This window comes from Electrona antarctica (genome assembly GCF_951216825.1).
Source record: "Electrona antarctica genome assembly, chromosome: 23".
NCBI lineage: Eukaryota > Metazoa > Chordata > Actinopteri > Myctophiformes > Myctophidae > Electrona > Electrona antarctica.
Window position 1 is genome coordinate 38,050,457 of NC_136804.1, and position 20,997 is coordinate 38,071,453.

Here is a 20,997-nt window from a genome sequence, read left to right on the forward strand (position 1 = left end):
CAAATCTGATAGACGTCAGATGACAACAGGATCTGATAGACGTCAGATGACAACAGGATCTGATAGACGTCAGATGACAACAGGATCTGATAGACGTCAGATGACAACAGGATCTGATAGACGTCAGATGACAACAGAATCTGATAGACGTCAGATGACAACAGGATCTGATAGACGTCAGATGACAACAGAATCTGATAGACGTCAGATGACAACAGAATCTGATAAACGTCAGATGACAACAGAATCTGATAAACGTCAGATGACAACATACTGTAGAAAGCAGTAAACAAACTGAGATGACCGTTGTTGCTACATTACTAGCCTCGGAAACACAGACGTTTTTATTTCCAGGGAGAAAATAAAAAGTCTGTTGTCGAAACGAATGCCTGTCGGACCGTTAGGCCGCTAGCATGTCTAACCAACGTATTGCAACGTGTGTTAAGTTCACGGACAAAATCCTAACAGAGGTATGAAACTGTTAGGATGTACTGCAGAAACACAAACAGTAACAAGGTGGCACTGCCAGGTAGGGCACCGTGCCAGGGTATATGGCACCGTGCTCCACTCTCAGAGTTACAGACCCACGGGCCACGAGGGTCCATTTGGTTCCAAACTATCATTTAGCTGGGCACCCCCTGGAACTCCCTCAAGGACCCCTGGAACTCCCTCAAGGACCGCTGGAACTCCCTCAAGGACCCCTAGGCTTTGGGAACCTCTGCAGTAAGAGACACCACTATGACTCAGCGTCCAGTATGTGTGTGTGACTTTGACCAGTACAAAGATCCCCAAATGTAGCGCGCGCGTTTGTGTGTGTGTGTGTGTGTGTGTGTGTGTGTGTGTGTGTGAGAGAGTGAGAACACAGAGGGGCAGACGGTCTCGTACGGGAACACAGCCTGCCTGTCTGTCTGCCTGTCTGTCTGTCTGCCTGTCTGTGAGAAGGAAGGGGGGGTGAGGATAGGGCTGGTCTGTGTACCCTGTCTGTCTGTCTGTGAGAAGGAGGGGGGGGGGGGGGGGGTGTACTCTGTCTGGACACGTTTAATTCCAGACATCATTCTCACCAGCATGGCAACGCCAGCTCGCACGCCCAGAGAGAGAGAGAGACCACATCCTCCACACTCGTTCCTAAGGCCTGATGCATCTGGAGCAGTTGTCTGGGGACCACCAGGGGTCCTTGAGGGGGTTCCAGGTGGTCCCCAGCTATAGAGCATTGGTGTGGGACCACCAGGGGTCCTTGAGGGGGTTCCAGGTGGTCCCCAGCTATAGAGCATTGGTGTGGGACCACCAGGGGTCCTTGAGGGGGTTCCAGGTGGTCCCCAGCTATAGAGCATTGGTGTGGGACCACCAGTGGTCCTTGAGGGGGTTCCACACGGTCCCCAGCTAGAGCAGTGGTCCGGGGACCACCAGTGGTCCTTGAGGGGGTTCCAGGGGGTCCCCAGCTAGAGCAGTGGTCCGGGACCACCAGTGGTCCTTCAGGGGGTCCCAGGTGGTCCCCAGCTATAGAGCATTGGTGTGGGACCACCAGTGGTCCTTGAGGGGGTCCCCAGATATAGAGCAGTGGTGTGGGACCACCAGTGGTCCTTGAGGGGGTCCCAGGTGGTCCCCAGCTATAGAGCATTGGTGTGGGACCACCAGTGGTCCTTGAGGGGGTTCCAGGTGGTCCCCAGCTATAGAGCATTGGTGTGGGACCACCAGTGGTCCTTGAGGGGGTCCCAGGGGGTCCCCAGCTATAGAGCAGTGCTGTGGGACCACCAGTGGTCCTTGAGGGGGGTCCAGGTGGTCCCCAGCTATAGAGCATTGGTGTGGGACCACCAGTGGTCCTTGAGGGGGGTCCAGGTGGTCCCCAGCTATAGAGCATTGGTGTGGGACCACCAGTGGTCCTTGAGGGGGTTCCAGGGGGTCCCCAGCTATAGAGCAGTGCTGTGGGACCACCAGTGGTCCTTGAGGGGGTTCCAGGGGGTCCCCAGCTAAAGCAGTGGTCCGGGGACCACCAGTGGTCCTTGAGGGGGTTCCAGGGGGTCCCCAGCTAAAGCAGTGGTCCGGGGAACACCAGTGGTCCTTGAGGAGGTTCCAGGGGGTCCCCAGCTATAGAGCAGTGCTGTGGGACCACCAGTGGTCCTTGAGGGGGTTCCAGGGGGTCCCCAGCTATAGAGCAGTGCTGTGGGACCACCAGTGGTCCTTGAGGGGGTTCCAGGGGGTCCCCAGCTATAGAGCAGTGGTCCGGGGACCACCAGTGGTCCTTGAGGGGTTTCCAGGTGGTCCCCAGCTAAAGCAGTGGTCCGGGGACCACCAGTGGTCCTTGAGGGGGTTCCAGGGGGTCCCCAGCTAGAGCAGTGGTCCGGGGACCACCAGTGGTCCTTGAGGGGGTTCCAGGGGGTCCCCAGCTATAGAGCAGTGCTGTGGGACCACCAGTGGTCCTTGAGGGGGTTCCTAGGTACCTGGACGCGACGCGTTGTGAGCTTGTAGATCTGCTATTTTCAGCAAGTGTAAAATCAGCCATTACGATGGCATCAAGGCCCGCCAAAATACATTTTAGTTGACTAAATCAACTGTAGATTTGGTCGGCTAAAATCTTATGACATTTAGTTGACTAAAACTACACTAACACTAAAACATTCCAGGTGACTTAAAATGTGACTAAAACTAAATTAAGTTTCATTCCAAAGACTATGACTAAAACTAAAATAGAAATGTTCTGCTAAAAACAACAACAGTGGAACTGTTCCTTCAGACGAGGGAGAGGCTATATTTTATGGGACTAGACTTTTGCGTTAAGAGTGATTGATATTCTTCTTTTTTTTCGTTCAACAAAACAAAAAGTTTCCGTGCATAAAAATACCCTCGACAGCCGGTCGGTCGGTCGGTCGGTCGGTCGTACCCGTAAGCGCTCAGACGATGCGTTAAGGTTTGGATTCAAACCTCAGGCGTTTCAGTTTTTGGTCACGGCTTACCATCACAGAGCAACATTATCCCATTGAGGCCTGACCTCAAAACTTAAAAAAAATCTTCTAAATCCTCCAGTTTTCTGAAATATTTTTTTCAAAAATAGCAGACCTACAAGCTCGTGGCGCGCCATGAGCTTGTAGATCTGCTATTTTTCAATAGCTAAATTATAACATAATGTTTGAAACACCAAAAGGGGTTCCCGCCCAAAATGGGTTAAGGGTTTCTGGTTCCCAGCATACAGTAGTAGGCCTTACGTACATCTGGAGGAAAAACAAAGTGTCTGTATTATGGTAAAGTCATTAAGAAAAACACACACACAAACGCAGAACATACGCCTTCATTTACTGTAAACGCGCCCGCCAGCCAGACAGCCGATCAGGTCAGACAGTAGACACTGGGTCAAAACACTCAGTACACTGCCTGTCATATACCATGTATGGAGTCCCAAAATGTCCCCAAGATGGAGACGGGGCAACTGTGGCTCAGGGGTTAGTGTGGCCGATGAGAGCCGTGAGGGTTCCCGCCTCCTGGTTCGATCCCTGTGGGCTCCCCCAGATAGTGGAGTAGCCAGCCCATAGAGCCCCATTGTGAACCCGGACATGTTGAGTACACCAACGTTTTATGTTAAAAATGTTGAGTATGGGTCCCCAGCATGTAGAGACTGCCGGATGCTAACTTGCATATGTTGAGCAATTTTCATAATTGGCATAATATGTGACCATACCATTAACAACCTATAGAAGGCAAAATATTCAATATTCATGCTTTATGTTATGTAGCATGTGACATGTCAAACTAGGGGGTTTTCATGATGCTGAATCCATTCCAAGCATTAGTTTTGCAAAAAAAACACTCATTGGGCTAAAAACGGCCATGCCAAATTGGGCCATGCCCAATTGTGCTGACATCATCACATTTGTGATGACGGCAATGGCCGTTTTTAGCATGTCCGGGTTCACATTCTGGCTACTAGACTAAGAGTTAGTGTCGAAGTGTCCTTGAGCAAGACTTTGAACCCCTGATTGCTCCCGATGTGCAGGTTGGTGCCTTGCATGGTTTCCGCCGCCATCGGTGTGTGAATGTGTGTGTGTGTGAATGGATGAATGTAATGCACAAACTATGTAAAGGTGTGTGAATGTGTGTGTGTGAATGGGTGAATGTAATGCACAAACTATGTAAAGGTGTGTGAATGTGTGTGTGTGAATGGGTGAATGTAATGCACAAACTATGTAAAGGTGTGTGAATGTGTGTGTGTGAATGGGTGAATGTAATGCACAAACTATGTAAAGGTGTGTGAATGTGTGTGTGAGAATGGGTGAATGTAATGCACAATCTATGTAAAGGTGTGTGAATGTGTGTGTGAATGGGTGAATGTAATGCACAATCTATGTAAAGGTGTGTGAATGTGTGTGTGAATGGGTGAATGTAATGCACAAACTATGTAAAGGTGTGTGAATGTGTGTGTGTGTGTGTGTGTGTGTGTGTGTGTGTGTGAATGGGTGAATGTAATGCACAATCTATGTAAAGGTGTGTGAATGTGTGTGTGTGTGTGTGAATGGGTGAATGTAATGCACAATCTATGTAAAGCGCCTTGGATAAATGTGCTATATAAATGCACCATTTACCATCCATGATACAATTTAGGCATTTAGCAGGCATTTGGCAATACATCACATACATAAAAAGTAGTTATCATGAAAAGTAGTTATCATGAAACATGCATAAGCTAAGAGCGTAACAATGGAATATCTATATAATGAAACTATACATATAGTAAGAGAAATCTATGAAAATCTGGGAACTAAATCGTTACCAAGAAATGTCTTCACCAATGTGTTTCTAAAGGTGTCTAATAACATGTACTAAAAGTTTGAAATTCAACTCCCGTGGGAAAATTTAGTTATTAGCATAATATGTGACCATACCCATAACATCCTATATAAGGCAAAAAAGTCCAAATTTCATCATTCTTTAAGTAGCATTTGACATATGAAACTAGGGTGATTTCATGATTCTGAATCCATTCCAAGCATTAGTTTTGCACAAAAAACACTCCTTGGGAGGAAAACGGCCACACAAACGTGATGAGGTCAGCACATTTTGGTCAACTGGATATGGCCTAATTTAGCCCAAGGAGTGTTTTTTTGTGCAAAACTAATGCTTGGAATGGATTCAGAATCATGAAATCACCCTAGTTTCATATGTCACATGCTACTTAAAGAATGATGAAATTTGGACTTTGTTGCCTTATATAGGATGTTATGGGTATGGTCACATATTATGCTAATAACTCAATTTTCCCACAGGAGTTGAATTTCAAACTTTTAGTACATGTTATTAGACACCTTTAGAAACACATTGGTGAAGAAATTTCTTGGTAACGATTTAGTTCCCAGATTGGTCAAATACCTGATAAAATGCCCTTACTAATATAAACTATTCATATACGGAATTTGAACGGCCCAGAGTCGTGTGTGTTCAGGGTGAACTTGTGACTGCTATTTTATCTCTACTTCTTAAACATTCCGTTTTCTAATTTAGGGAATTTCTTTGATTATTTTTTGAGGGGGCACGTTCGGGAGAGAGTACCCATTCATCGACTTCACTTTTTACAGTGTTCCAGTTTACATTTGTATCTGCTCATTAATCTCTGTGTCATCAATGATTACAGTTTCACATGTTTATAATAGTCTGTGTCCTGTTTGAGATCTCTATCCTGATGATTGGATCAAATTGGTATCCCGACCTGAAACATGCATTGTTCTGGTTAACCCATTAAGACCTGAGGACGATTCTACAAAATGTCTTCTAAATCCTGACAGTTTTCTGAAAAACCCTATGTTTCTACGTCAGTGGTTCTCAAACTATTTCATGTGAAGGACCCCCAGAATGATCTGTATTTGGCCGCCGACCCCCATCTGAAAATATGTTGTTCCAATATAAAGAATATATATTCAAAGATTTGCGCCACATTTTCACGATTTTTCAAAAATAGCAGATCTACAAGCTCGTAGCGCGGCACTCGGTGCCGCGCTACGAGCTTGTAGATCTGCTATTTTTCAAAAAACGAAAGTATAACATAATAAGAGATGGAGAGACATGGAGACTATCCTGTTACTATCAGAATATATACACGTAGAGCTTCTTGACACAACATTTTAACCAAAGAACATCACTTACCAGCACCCTGTCTTTACTAAAACAATAATCTTTCACCTGAAATAACAAGAGTGCATTTCAGTTTGCTCTGAGCATAGAGGTCATGACCTCACGTACAGCTGGTTGTCGTTTCAGATCGTTGAGGCGATAATATGATTCCCTTTGGTTCATTCCTCTCAACGTAAACACAGACCGGCTTTAGAGTCTTGCCCCCCCAACGTTAAGTACATGTCCAGATTTCACTAAAGCAAAGCTATTTCAGTCTTAACGTCTCTGTGGTGGTCGTGCAAATGGACCCTATAACAACGGGTCCATTTGGTTTTATTCGTACACTCTCAGAGTTAAATTGAACATTGAATTAACGTCGCCTGACCCGATGAAGATGTGACTGAAACATCGAAACGTTGTCGCTTTTTTTTTACTGGAACCCTGATAATAAAAGAAGGGCTTAAACTCTCTGAGCCCTGAGAACCACACCCTAAACCACACCCTAGACCACACCCGGTCAAGTGGTTTCCCAAAATTCAAGGTCAACTCTGAACTTGGTTCTGCTTTTAGCTTCTATGGCCCTAATACATGGGTCGGGGGGGCAAACTCTGTCTTTTAACCCATTTTGACCTGAGATCAGATTCTAAATCCTGACAGTTTTCTGAAAAAGCTATGTTTCTATGTCAGTCGTCGTTCGATTTTTCAAAAATAGCAGACCTACAAGTTCATAGCGTGCCACTCGGTGCAGCGCTATGAGCTTGTAGATCTGCTATTTTTCAATAGCTAAAGCATAACATAATGCTAATACCAAACGCATATGCTGGCTGCTAACAGCTAGCCGCAATTATAGACTTAAGTAAATGTACTTAGTAGCTTTACACCTACATCCAGATTTGAAAACACCCGTGACTGTGAAGTGAGGGGCGCTCTTATCATCGTACATCATCATCATGCATCATCTCATTCCAGCCAATCAGAATTTGCGTCCTCACCTTCGATCGTCTTCGATGTTTGTGTTTACACAGACTCTCAAAATTGTGCATTTGTTCATTTTGTCAATCAGAGGGATTTAGTGTTTGTGTTATAGGACAAAGTTTGTGTTTGCAGACAGACAGACAGACAGACAGACAGACAGACAGACAGACAGACAGACAGACAGACAGACAGACTAGGCGGGCGCGGTCTCCTGTGAAAACGATCAATGCCGTGCCACATTCCTGTCTGTCTAAACTCTCTAAAAAGGGGAAAGAGAGAGTTTTTCTTCCCAGTTTCCAGTATTAGGTCTCGGAAAAGTGTGAGCATGGGCGAGGGTGACGTGTGTTGTGCGTGCGTGCGTGCGTGCGTGCGTGCGTGCGTGCCAGTGGATAGAGCACACAGCGATGTTGGTCAGAACACTTTGTCACTACAACCACAGAAAGAGACAAACAAACATGAGTAATATGTTAGAGGCGCTAACCACGGAACCACCGTAAGCCCTGTTTCATAAACGGCAAAATGATTTACAGCTGATCTACAAGCTCACGGCACAGTGTCGTAGACCAGAGGTTCCCAAACACTGGTACTTGTACCTCTGGTGGTAGTTGAGCCCCTCTCTGCTGGGACACAGAGGGGTCACCCCAAAAAAAAGAGGATAAAAAGACTAAAGTGTAATGAAATGTTTATATTACTACATGTACAGTAGTTCTTCTGACCAATAAGCAATTAGTTGAAACAGGCTCTCCAGCCGTGCTGAAATGAGCATGACATCACAGCTAGCCGTTATAGAAGATTTGAGAACGGATTAATCACGTTAGAAATATCATCAGTTGTGCCGATTAGTGATTAGACTGAGTTTTGTCAGAGCAGCAGCATTATTGGCTTATAGGCTGTTTTAATAGTAAACTAAACTAAATCAAATCTAATCTCCTCTATCATGTTTTAATAGTTAACTAAATCAAATCTAATCTCCTCATGTTTTAATAGTAAACTAAACTAAATCAAATCTAATCTCCTCTATCATGTTTTAATAGTTAACTAAATCAAATCTAATCTCCTCATGTTTTAATAGTTAACTAAATCAAATCTAATCTCCTCATGTTTTAATAGTTAACTAAATCAAATCTAATCTCCTCTATCGTGTTTTAATAGTTAACTAAATAAAATCTAATCTCCTCTATCATGTTTTAATAGTTAACTAAATCAAATCTAATCTCCTCCATCATGTTTTAATAGTTAACTAAATCAAATCTAATCTCCTCTATCATGTTTTAATAGTTAACTAAATCAAATCTAATCTCCTCCATCATGTTTTAATAGTTAACTAAATCAAATCTAATCTCCTCCATCATGTTTTAATAGTTAACTAAATCAAATCTAATCTCCTCTATCATGTTTTAATAGTTAACTAAATCAAATCTAATCTCCTCCATCATGTTTTAATAGTTAACTAAATCAAATCTAATCTCCTCCATCATGTTTTAATAGTTAACTAAATCAAATCTAATCTCCTCCATCATGTTTTAATAGTTAACTAAATCAAATCTAATCTCCTCTATCATGTTTTAATAGTTAACTAAATCAAATCTAATCTCCTCTATCATGTTTTAATAGTTAACTAAATCAAATCTAATCTCCTCTATCATGTTTTAATAGTTAACTAAATCAAATCTAATCTCCTCTTATCATGTTTTAATAGTTAACTAAATCAAATCTAATCTCCTCTATCATGTTTTAATAGTTAACTAAATCAAATCTAATCTCCTCCATCATGTTTTAATAGTTAACTAAATCAAATCTAATCTCCTCCATCATGTTTTAATAGTTAACTAAATCAAATCTAATCTCCTCCATCATGTTTTAATAGTTAACTAAATCAAATCTAATCTCCTCTATCATGTTTTAATAGTTAACTAAATCAAATCTAATCTCCTCCATCATGTTTTAATAGTTAACTAAATCAAATCTAATCTCCTCTATACATTCAGACGTGAACAAAGCGTCTGTGAGTGAACTGCACCGTCACACAGTATGTTAACAAATGAATGTATGTTTTGGGCTTAATTTAAATCTCATTCAACCGTAATATAGCGAAAACAGTAACTACCTACCTACAGTGGCGTGCACAGACATTTAGAGGGGCAGGTGCTCAAGTTAAAAAAGGGCACCTTGTGCAGCGCGTGGAACCGGCCGGTTGCCTTAACCCATTTTGGGCGGGAACCCCTTTTGGTGTTAGCATTATGTTATGCTTTAGCTATTGAAAAATAGCAGATCTACAAGCTCATAGCGCGCCACCGAGTGGCGCGCTACGAGCTTGTAGGTCTGCTATTTTTTTTAAAGAAAAAGAAAAGAAAACGTTTTTTTTTTTTTTTCAAAAGGGCACATTGCCAAAAGGGCAGGGGGTGCTCTAGCACCCCCTAGTGTCTATCTGTGCACGCCACTGCCTACCTAGATTATTGTGTCAATGCAATAGCAATAGCTTTACATTAACCCATTTTGGACTGAGGTCGATTAAAAAAAGGCGTCTAAATCCTAACAGTTTACTGAAAAACCCTATATGTCTCTATGTGTCAGTGGGTGCTCAACCTTTTTCATGTCAAGGACGCCCAGAATGATATCTATTTGGCCGCCGACCCCCATCTGAAAATATGTTGTTCCAGGGATCCTAACTCTAGCGCGGCACTCGGTGGCGCGCTATGAGCTTGTAGATCTGCTATTTTTCAATAGCTAAAGTATAACATAATGCTTTAAAACACCAAGAGTTCCCGCCCAAAATGGATTAAACGTAGTAATGTAACAACAGTGCTAAGCGGAGTGGAAAATCCCAGGCACCGTTGGTTCCCACAGTGATGTAACCCAGAGCGTACCATCACCACCAAGGCCTTAAAGGCACCACCAGTCTCTCTGGGGTACGAATGTGTACTAATACCAGGCATTAGTACATCTGGGGTACTAAACTAATATGTTGTAAAAGCCAAATCCACAGGGGCCGTCACGACACGGCCAAAGTCTAATGGCTTTATAACACGTTGAGGTTATGGTGGGAGCAAAATATGTGACCGCTTCTGACCAAGGCTAAGTTATTGATTGATTTTTTTCATGTCATGTGAAAGCAGGGAATCATAGCTTCAAATTGACATATTGGTTGTTCAGTTTGACCCACCAGTTTTGGAGATATGTCTTATAGAGTAATGTCTTGCAGAGAAACAGCGAGTTGAGAAACCAGGCTTGAAAAAGATTCACTTCTGTGGTCTCTAACATTACACCTAGCTACATGTTTAAGCATGTATTTCATATTTACATGTCTTCTGTGGTCTCTAACATTACACCTAGCTATATGTTTAAGCATTTATTTCATATTTACATGTATTCTGTGGTCTCTAACATTACACCTATAGCTACATGTTTAAGCATGTATTTCATATTTACATGTCTTCTGTGGTCTCTAACATTACACCTAGCTACATGTTTAAGCATTTATTTCATATTTACATGTCTTCTGTGGTCTCTAACATTACACCTAGCTACATGTTTACGCATGTATTTCATATTTACATGTCTTCTGTGGTCTCTAACATTACACCTAGCTACATGTTTAAGCATTTATTTCATATTTACATGTCTTCTGTGGACTCTAACGTTACACCTATAGGTGTAACGTTTAAACATTTATTTCATATTTACATGTCTTCTGTGGTCTCTAACATTACACCTAGCTACATGTTTAAGCATTTATTTCATATTTACATGTCTTCTGTGGACTCTAACATTACGCCTAGCTACATGTTTAAGCATTTATTTCATATTTACATGTCTTCTGTGGTCTCTAACATTACACCTAGCTACATGTTTAAGCATTTATTTCATATTTACATGTCTTCTGTGGACTCTAACATTACACCTAGCTACATGTTTAAGCATTTATTTCATATTTACATGTCTTCTGTGGTCTCTAACATTACACCTAGCTACATGTTTACGCATGTATTTCATATTTACATGTCTTCTGTGGTCTCTAACATTACACCTAGCTACATGTTTAAGCATTTATTTCATATTTACATGTCTTCTGTGGACTCTAACGTTACACCTATAGGTGTAACGTTTAAACATTTATTTCATATTTACATGTCTTCTGTGGTCTCTAACATTACACCTAGCTACATGTTTAAGCATTTATTTCATATTTACATGTCTTCTGTGGACTCTAACATTACGCCTAGCTACATGTTTAAGCATTTATTTCATATTTACATGTCTTCTGTGGTCTCTAACATTACACCTAGCTACATGTTTAAGCATTTATTTCATATTTACATGTCTTCTGTGGACTCTAACATTACACCTAGCTACATGTTTAAGCATTTATTTCATATTTACATGTCTTCTGTGGTCTCTAACATTACACCTAGCTACATGTTTAAGCATTTATTTCATATATACATGTCTTCTGTGGACTCTAACATCACACCTAGCTACATGTTTATGTCTGCCTGTGCTATTAACTCATTCTGGAAAAAAAACAAAAACAAGTTTTTCTCCTCTCCTGAGCGGTTAGTCTTACTGCCGTGACCGTCTCTGTATCAGAAAGAGTCACACATCCTTCCAGGAGCTGAACAGGAGCATGAAGCTGAATCCTTCCAGGAGCTGAACAGGTGCATGAAGCTGAATCCTTCCAGGAGCTGAACAGGTGCATGAAGCTGAATCCTTCCACATCCTTCCAGGAGCTGAACAGGTGCATGAAGCTGAATCCTTCCAGGAGCTGAACAGGTGCATGAAGCTGAATCCTTCCAGGAGCTGAACAGGAGCATGAAGCTGAATCCTTCCAGGAGCTGAACAGGTGCATGAAGCTGAATCCTTCCAGGAGCTGAACAGGTGCATGAAGCTGAATCCTTCCAGGAGCTGAACAGGAGCATGAAGCTGAATCCTTCCAGGAGCTGAACAGGTGCATGAAGCTGAATCCTTCCAGGAGCTGAACAGGTGCATGAAGCTGAATCCTTCCAGGAGCTGAACAGGAGCATGAAGCTGAATCCTTCCACATCCTTCCAGGAGCTGAACAGGAGCATGAAGCTGAATCCTTCCAGGAGCTGAACAGGTGCATGAAGCTGAATCCTTCCAGGAGCTGAACAGGTGCATGAAGCTGAATCCTTCCAGGAGCTGAACAGGAGCATGAAGCTGAATCCTTCCAGGAGCTGAACAGGAGCATGAAGCTGAATCCTTCCAGGAGCTGAACAGGAGCATGAAGCTGAATCCTTCCAGGAGCTGAACAGGTGCATGAAGCTGAATCCTTCCAGGAGCTGAACAGGTGCATGAAGCTGAATCCTTCCAGGAGCTGAACAGGAGCATGAAGCTGAATCCTTCCACATCCTTCCAGGAGCTGAACAGGAGCATGAAGCTGAATCCTTCCAGGAGCTGAACAGGTGCATGAAGCTGAATCCTTCCAGGAGCTGAACAGGTGCATGAAGCTGAATCCTTCCAGGAGCTGAACAGGAGCATGAAGCTGAATCCTTCCACATCCTTCCAGGAGCTGAACAGGAGCATGAAGCTGAATCCTTCCAGGAGCTGAACAGGTGCATGAAGCTGAATCCTTCCAGGAGCTGAACAGGAGCATGAAGCTGAATCCTTCCAGGAGCTGAACAGGTGCATGAAGCTGAATCCTTCCAGGAGCTGAACAGGAGCATGAAGCTGAATCCTTCCAGGAGCTGAACAGGAGCATGAAGCTGAATCCTTCCAGGAGCTGAACATGAGCATGAAGCTGAATCCTTCCAGGAGCTGAACAGGTGCATGAAGCTGAATCCTTCCAGGAGCTGAACAGGTGCATGAAGCTGAATCCTTCCAGGAGCTGAACAGGAGCATGAAGCTGAATCCTTCCACATCCTTCCAGGAGCTGAACAGGAGCATGAAGCTGAATCCTTCCACATCCTTCCAGGAGCTGAACAGGAGCATGAAGCTGAATCCTTCCAGGAGCTGAACAGGTGCATGAAGCTGAATCCTTCCAGGAGCTGAACAGGAGCATGAAGCTGAATCCTTCCAGGAGCTGAACAGGAGCATGAAGCTGAATCCTTCCAGGAGCTGAACAGGAGCATGAAGCTGAATCCTTCCAGGAGCTGAACAGGAGCATGAAGCTGAATCCTTCCAGGAGCTGAACAGGAGCATGAAGCTGAATCCTTCCAGGAGCTGAACAGGAGCATGAAGCTGAATCCTTCCAGGAGCTGAACAGGTGCATGAAGCTGAATCCTGATTCAACTCCAGAACAGGTGATTTCCTGTCAACTCCAGAGGAGGAAAAGCGATGGTTTAATAGTGGCAGCGGTGGCCGAACGGATTGCGGAGCGGTCTTGATACCGGAAGGTCGCCAGTTCGAATCAGCGGTCCGACACGTTAAAATTACCACCGCTGAAGTGTCCTTGAACAAGGCATTGAACCACTAGTCCACTACCATGAAATGTTCTATGAGCAGGGCTTGGCTGGAAACAAGTTCTTGAGCTTAGCCCAGATTCCCTGGGTAAATATAGTAATCATTTCATTTCATTTAATAATTGCCACACAGGAACCATTGTGACTGGAGTAAGTTCTCAACGCTGAGCTGATCTATGCACTCCAAACTAAAGCCCACAGCCTGGCACAGAAATGTGCCACTAGGCACCTGTGTGTGTGTGTGTGTGTGTGTGTGTGTGTGTGTGTGTGTGTGTGTGTGTGTGTGTGTGTGTGTGTGTGTGTGTGTGTGTGTGTGTGTGTGTGTGTGTGTGAGTGAGTGAGTGAGTGAGTGTGTGTGTGTGTGTGTGTGTGTGTGTGTGTGTGTGTGTGTGTGTGTGTCTAATAATTAACCCATTTAGAGCTGAGGGTGAAGGCGTCTGTGTCGCCTTTATAGCTTTTAACCACTACTAACCATTATTTTAAACTTTAGCTGTAGATCTGCTATTTTTGAAAAACCTTGAAAATGTGTGCAAATCTTTGGAGTCTCGCGGCTTTTTCTGACAGCGTTTATAGGAAGGGAAGCTGCCTTTTGGCAGGCCACATGCGGTGGTACGACCCAAATGTCATGGTGGTACGACCCAAACGTTGGTACGACCCAACCGTCAGCACACCACTGCTGTTTTCAATTACAGTCACAGGGTACGGAGGGAGGGCCGAGCGAGGAGAGGGAGAGAGAGAGAGAGAGAGAGAGAGAGAGAGAGAGAGAGAGAGAGAGAGAGGGGGGAACATCAAGGAGCAGAATGTTTTGGAACAGCTGGAAGTGGCACAGGGTGTTGCCACTTCCAGCTGTTCCGACAGGCGAGGCGAGGCGAGACGAGCGCAGAGCGAGCCAGAGCTCTCAGAATGACGTCTCACTCACACACAACTAAAGCACTGTTGAGGCCTCCGTCCGTCTGGCTGAAACACTGACGACGTCGTCGACTACCTTCTTCTGCATCGAGGAAAACTAAATGAAAACAAACCACCATGACTTAACGGGCGGGAACCCCTGTTGGTGTTTTAACCCATTTACCGCTAGCATTAATTCATCCCTCGATCGTACTGCCAGGGCTTTATCCGTAATAGCATGTTCCTGTGACAAACTGCTGTGTGTGGTGTCTTCACTGGTTGTTGTTCTCTCCGTCGATGGTGGATAAAGCCGACAGCGAGTATCACAGCGCCTGCTACAGGCCATTGAAAACGCTTGTCTGGCCCAGAAACTGCCCCTCAATGTCGTTTCTGAGATACAGGGCTTGGAGCGCAGGGCTTAGAATGGAAGTGGATGCGCGCGCATCTTCAAAATGGCCGCGGCCATTGTGTGTTTTGTGTCTCAGAGTATTGTTTGCGGTAACAACATCAGCTAGCCATCGAAACCGATCAAAAAGCGATTAAACAATTCGAACACGAGAAATTCGCGTTTGGCGGAGCAGTTAGAAAGAGTAGGTTCTCGTGTTCGGCAGGCAGCCGGTTAAGACTCTAGCTGTTGAAAAATAGCAGATCTACAAGCTCGTAGCGCGACATCGAGTGCCGCGCTACGAGCTTGTAGGTCTGCTATTTTTGAAAAATCGTGAAAATGTGGCGGAAATCTTTGAATATATATTCTTTCAGAACAAACGTTTTAAACTAAAATCTTTGCTTCTGGGGGGTCCTTGGAACAACATATTTTCAGATGGGGGTCGGCGGCCAAATACATATAATTTCTGGGGGTCCTTGACATGAAATAATTTGAGAACCACTGACACAGAAACAGGTTTTTTCAGAAAACTGTCATGATTTAAAAGACATTTTGTAGAATCGGTCTCAGTCGAAATGGGTTAAAACTCTTGACAATTTCATCAACACATTAAAACCCTGAATAACATTTTAGGGAGGGACTATAGTTCTCAAATGTATACAACAATCCTTTGAAAATAGCAGATCTACAAGCTCACAATGCGTCACATTATCGCGAAGCATTGTGAGCTTGTAAGGGGTTTAATTAGCATGGACGAAAATAGGGCCCTTTGCTCCTGACCCCCCCCCCCCCCCCCCTCCCGGTATTCCCCAGGACTTCCCTCGGACTAAATCCGACCAGAGAGCCTTATTTCCTGTTCTGTCTAATAAAAGCCTTTGTCAGGACGTTGACAGTGTGTGGGAAACGCAGCAACCGCAAAAAGAAACCCACCCAAATGTAGCTCGGTATGCTTCATCATCCAATAACAGAACAGATGAGGAAACCCAAAGATAAACACACAAACAGGGTAATTCCAGCAGTAATAATGATGGAATCGCTAAATTTATCTCTCGCTGAAGACCTGCCCTCCCCCCAACCCCCCCCCACCCCCCCCCCCCCCCCCAGCCCCCCCATCCACCCCCCCCCCATCTCCCCACCCACAACCAACGCCCCCGAATTCCCATCACAACTCCGTGCCAAACGTGTGATGTCATCATCCGGTGGTCCCCCACAGCACCGTGACCTCCGACCTGTGAGTGATTCACTGGCCTGTGTCAGGTCAGAGGTCACAGAGTAATAGACAGTTACGACAACTCCGTTCACTTCACAGGCCACAAGGCTCTTCTACATAGACTTCTATTGAATGGAGAGAACTGTTCACTTCACAGGCCACAAGGCTCTTCTACATAGACTTCTATTGAATGGAGAGAACTGTTCACTTCACAGGCCACGAGGCTCTTCTACATAGACTTCTATTGAATGGAGAGAACTGTTCACTTCACATGAGGCTCTTCTACATAGACTTCTATTGAATGGAGCGAACTGTTCACTTCACAGGCCACGAGGCTCTTCTACATAGACTTCTATTGAATGGAGAGAACTGTTCACTTCACAGGCCACGAGGCCCTTCTACATAGACTCCTATTGAATGGAGAGAACTGTTCACTTCACAGGCCATGAGGCTCTTCTACATAGACTCCTATTAAATGGAGAGAACTGTTCACTTCACAGGCCATGAGGCTCTTCTACATAGACTCCTATTGAATGGAGAGAACTGTTCACTTCACAGGCCATGAGGCTCTTCTACATAGACTTCTATTGAATGGAGAGAACTGTTCACTTCACATGAGGCTCTTCTACATAGACTCCTATTGAATGGAGAGAACTGTTCACTTCACATGAGGCTCTTCTACATAGACTCCTATTGAATGGAGAGAACTGTTCACTTCACAGGCCACGAGGCTCTTCTACATAGACTTCTATTGAATGGAGAGAACTGTTCACTTCACAGGCCATGAGGCTCTTCTACATAGACTTCTATTGAATGGAGAGAACTGTTCACTTCACAGGCCATGAGGCTCTTCTACATAGACTCCTATTAAATGGAGAGAACTGTTCACTTCACAGGCCATGAGGCTCTTCTACATAGACTCCTATTGAATGGAGAGAACTGTTCACTTCACAGGCCACGAGGCTCTTCTACATAGACTTCTATTGAATGGAGAGAACTGTTCACTTCACAGGCCATGAGGCTCTTCTACATAGACTTCAATTGAATGGAGAGAACTGTTCACTTCACAGGCCATGAGGCTCTTCTACATAGACTTCAATTGAATGGAGAGAACTGTTCACTTCACATGAGGCTCTTCTACATAGACTTCTATTGAATGGAGAGAACTGTTCACTTCACATGAGGCTCTTCTACATAGACTTCTATTGAATGGAGAGAACTGTTCACTTCACAGGCCACGAGGCTCTTCTACATAGACTCCTATTGAATGGAGACAACTGGAAGGTTACCCAATGCATTGGAGTCTATATGGGGTCGTGCGAGTTACATGACCCACCGTGACCACCAGGCTGTTTTCTGCCCCCTCTACGTTGACCCCGAACCAAACCAAACCAAACCGTGGTCAGCATATACTGGACCCTCCATTACAGGGCATTCATTCCCTCAGCCGTATGGAATCCTTCAGAGCTCATTTATTTCCATGCTGTCATGAAACCTCTTTGCCTTTCATTCCTCCGGCCGGGCCTGGTGGTGTCTCCTTGTCTGATGGCCGAAGAAAACAGTCATTTTGTGGGGGGGTTTCTAACCACACGTGCGCACGCACGCACACTAGAGTAGCGGACCCACAGTCTGAGCGATGCGGTTGCACACTTGGCTCGCCTGTGAAGGAAATCTCTGACCATTTATCAAGTTTTATTGCAGGCGTGCGGGGGGGGGGGGGGGGGGGGTCCCATTGTGAGCAGCACCACAGGTCAAGGCCATTTTTACATGTCCTTTTCGGATGTCTTAACTCAACGCGAGCTCAAAACGAGGTATGGACGGGAAACGTGAACCAGTGTTGATTTTGTCGACTAAAACTAAGACGAAAAATGTTCGTCGACTACCTGACGAAAACACAATGGAAACTAAATGAAAACTAAGCTATGATGACTAAAACTAAGACTAAATATACAAACAATTTCGTCAACAAATACAAACTAGACTAAAATGTTAGGAAGGGACTAGTGGACAAGAGATCCAGTATAAGTCATTTTACACTTTGTTGCATGCTGAAAATAGCAGATCTACAAGCTCACAATGTGAGCTTGTAGATCATTTCGGGGTCATTTCGGCGGCATCAAAGCCCGTCAAAACACATCTTAGTCGACTAAATTAACTGTAGATTTAGTCGACTAAAACTAGACTAAACTAAAACATTCCGGGTGACTGAAATGTGACTAAATCTAAAACTATTCAAGAGACTATGACTGAAACTAAAATCTAAATTTGCTCAACGCTTCTGAAGAGAAATAAGGTTTTGTGTGGGTCGGTCGGCCACCTCTGTGGCCGACAAACTTCTGTTGCCAAATATGTGATCTTATCTTCTCGCCACAGAGGAATGTGGGCGTGTGGAATTATCTCAATTGTACAGTAAACATACACAGGGATTACTGACTGTAACTCCACAGATCCTGAGTCAGTCTTAGATGTGCTATTTTTGGAAAATGGTGAAAATGTGGCACACATTTTTGAATGTACTGCATGAAGGGACTTTTGTTGTGGCAGATTGTATTTGTCAAGCTTGGGAAAGAAGACTCATGTATAAATCTAGAAGACAGTACTCTGTATAAATCTGAGTTGTAATGTAATGAAGTATGTAAATGCAATTGTGAAATGGTGTCTTATAAACCCATGAGGGTTCAATTCAATTCAATTGTATTAACCCATTCTGGGCGGGAACCCCTGTTATGCTTTAGCTATTTTTGAAAAATCGTGAAAATATTTATTTCAGAAAACTGGAGGATTTAGAAGAATTTTTTTAAATTTCGAGATCAGGCCAAAATGGGTTAAAGTGTCAAATCACAACCTGAAGGGTTAATTGGGCACATTGTGTGCTGGACAAATAAATAAACAATCAATCAATATATTCTTTCACAGCGAACGTTTTTAACTCTTCTTTGCTCATATTTATCATATATTATATTTATATTATCGTATAACTCATATCTTCTGGGGGGGGGGGGGGGGGGTTCTGAAAACATATTTTCAGAAAACTAAGCCATGATGACTAAAACTAAGACTAAATATATTGACAATTTCGTCAACAAATAAAAACTAGACTAAAATGTTAGGAAGGGACTAGTGGACAAGAGATCCAGTATAAGTCATTTTACACTTGGTTGCATGCTGAAAATAGCCGATGCGTTGTGAGCTTGTAGATCAGCTATTCTCAGCAAGTGTAAAATCAGTCATTACAGCGGCATCAAGGCCCGCCAAAACACATTTTAGTCGACTTAAATCAACTGTAGATTTAGTCGACTAAAATCGTATGATATTTTGTCGACTTAAACTAGACTTAAACATTCCAGGTGACTGAAATGTGACTATAAAAAGTTTCATTCCAAAGACTAAAATAGAAATGTGCTGCCAAAAACAACAACACTGGGTCTCAGGTTTAAATGGGTTGAAACTCCAGTCCAGAGATCAAAATCAACAGCCAATGAAGGGCCCCAGGAGCCCTTTTCAGGGTGTCAACCCCAGTACCACACGGTCCAATTTCGCTGAAGGGCCCCAGAGAGCCAAGGGCCCCTGGGCCACGGCCCCACTGGCCCAATGGCTAATTTGTCCCTGGCTGAAACTCCAGTCCAGAGATCCATGGCTGAGTGAGTCATGGTGTGGACTCTCTCTCTCTCTCCCCCCCTCGGTCGCAGACCTTTCCCCTGCATGGCGGCATCCTTTCAACTCCGGCCTCTTTCCTTCCTGACAGTAACAGTTACACCACAACTATTTCCTCTGAGTCACCGCGCTGTGTGATCTGTGGTCGCTACGGAGACGCACAGGCATCTCCGCACCTCCAGCGCACACACACAGACACGCACCACACGCACGTACGCACCGCCGCACACACACAGACACACACGCACGCGCACGCCACACACGCACGCCACGCGCACACACACACACACACACACACACACACACACACACACACAATGGCATGGCATGCCTGCTCCCACTGATGGCTCGCCAACCAAATAATGGGCTATTTTCTATACTTAGATTTGTCTTTCTTTCTTTCTCTTTCTTTCTTTCTTTCTTACAATACGCTGGCCTATTTTGGAGACATCACTCAACTGTTTTACTTACTTTAAGTAAAAGTATCAATATTGCACTGTAGAACTACTCTGTTACAAAGTAAAGTAAAAGTCCAAAAAGACTATTTTGGACTAAGACTCAGAGTATGGGTTTTATGCCGTTCGGACTATGGGTTTTATGGGTAAGTCTCCCATTGGCTTAGAGAGGCAGTCCAGAGACGAGGCAGCCAATGGTGAAAAGGTGTCCACTACAGTCGCTACTAAAAATGTAGTCCAGGTGCGTTGCAAGCACCTGGCAAAGAACTACAAACCCCAACATCCACAACAACGCAAAGAACATGGGTACAAAGAACTACAAACCCCTTCACCCACAACACAAAGAACCTGGGTACAAAGAACTACAAACCCCTTCACCCACAACACAAAGAACCTGGGTACAAAGAACTACAAACCCCTTCACCCACAACACAAAGAACCTGGGTACAAAGACCTACAAACCTCTTCACCCACAACACAAAGAACCTGGGTACAAAGAACTACAAACCCCTTCACCCACAACACAAAGAACCTGGGTACAAAGAACTACAAACCCCTTCACCCACAACACAAAGAACCTGGGTACAAATAACTACAAACCCCTTCACCCACAACACAAAGAACATGGGTACAAAGAACTACAAACCCCTTCACCCACAACACAAAGAACCTGGGTACAAATAACTACAAACCCCTTCACCCACAACACAAATAACCTGGGTACAAAGAACTCCAACCCCCTTCACCCACAACACAAAGAACCTGGGTACAAGAGTATGGGTTTTATGCCGTTCGGACTATGGGTTTTATGGGTAAGTCTCCCATTGGCTTAGAGAGGCAATCCAGAGACGAGGCAGCCAATGGTGAAAAGGTGTCCACTACAGTCGCTACTACAAATGTAGTCCAGGCGCGTTGCAAGCA

The 20,997-nt window shown here is 44.1% G+C and overlaps 1 protein-coding gene across 1 annotated transcript in view; it reads right to left on the reverse strand.

The window, feature by feature from the left end:
* syn3 (synapsin III) overlaps positions 1 to 20,997 on the reverse strand; it is a gene marked incomplete at its 3' end in the record, with an annotated part of 145,805 nt that overhangs the window by 26,216 nt on the left and 98,592 nt on the right. The gene's annotated exons all lie outside the window — the stretch shown is intronic.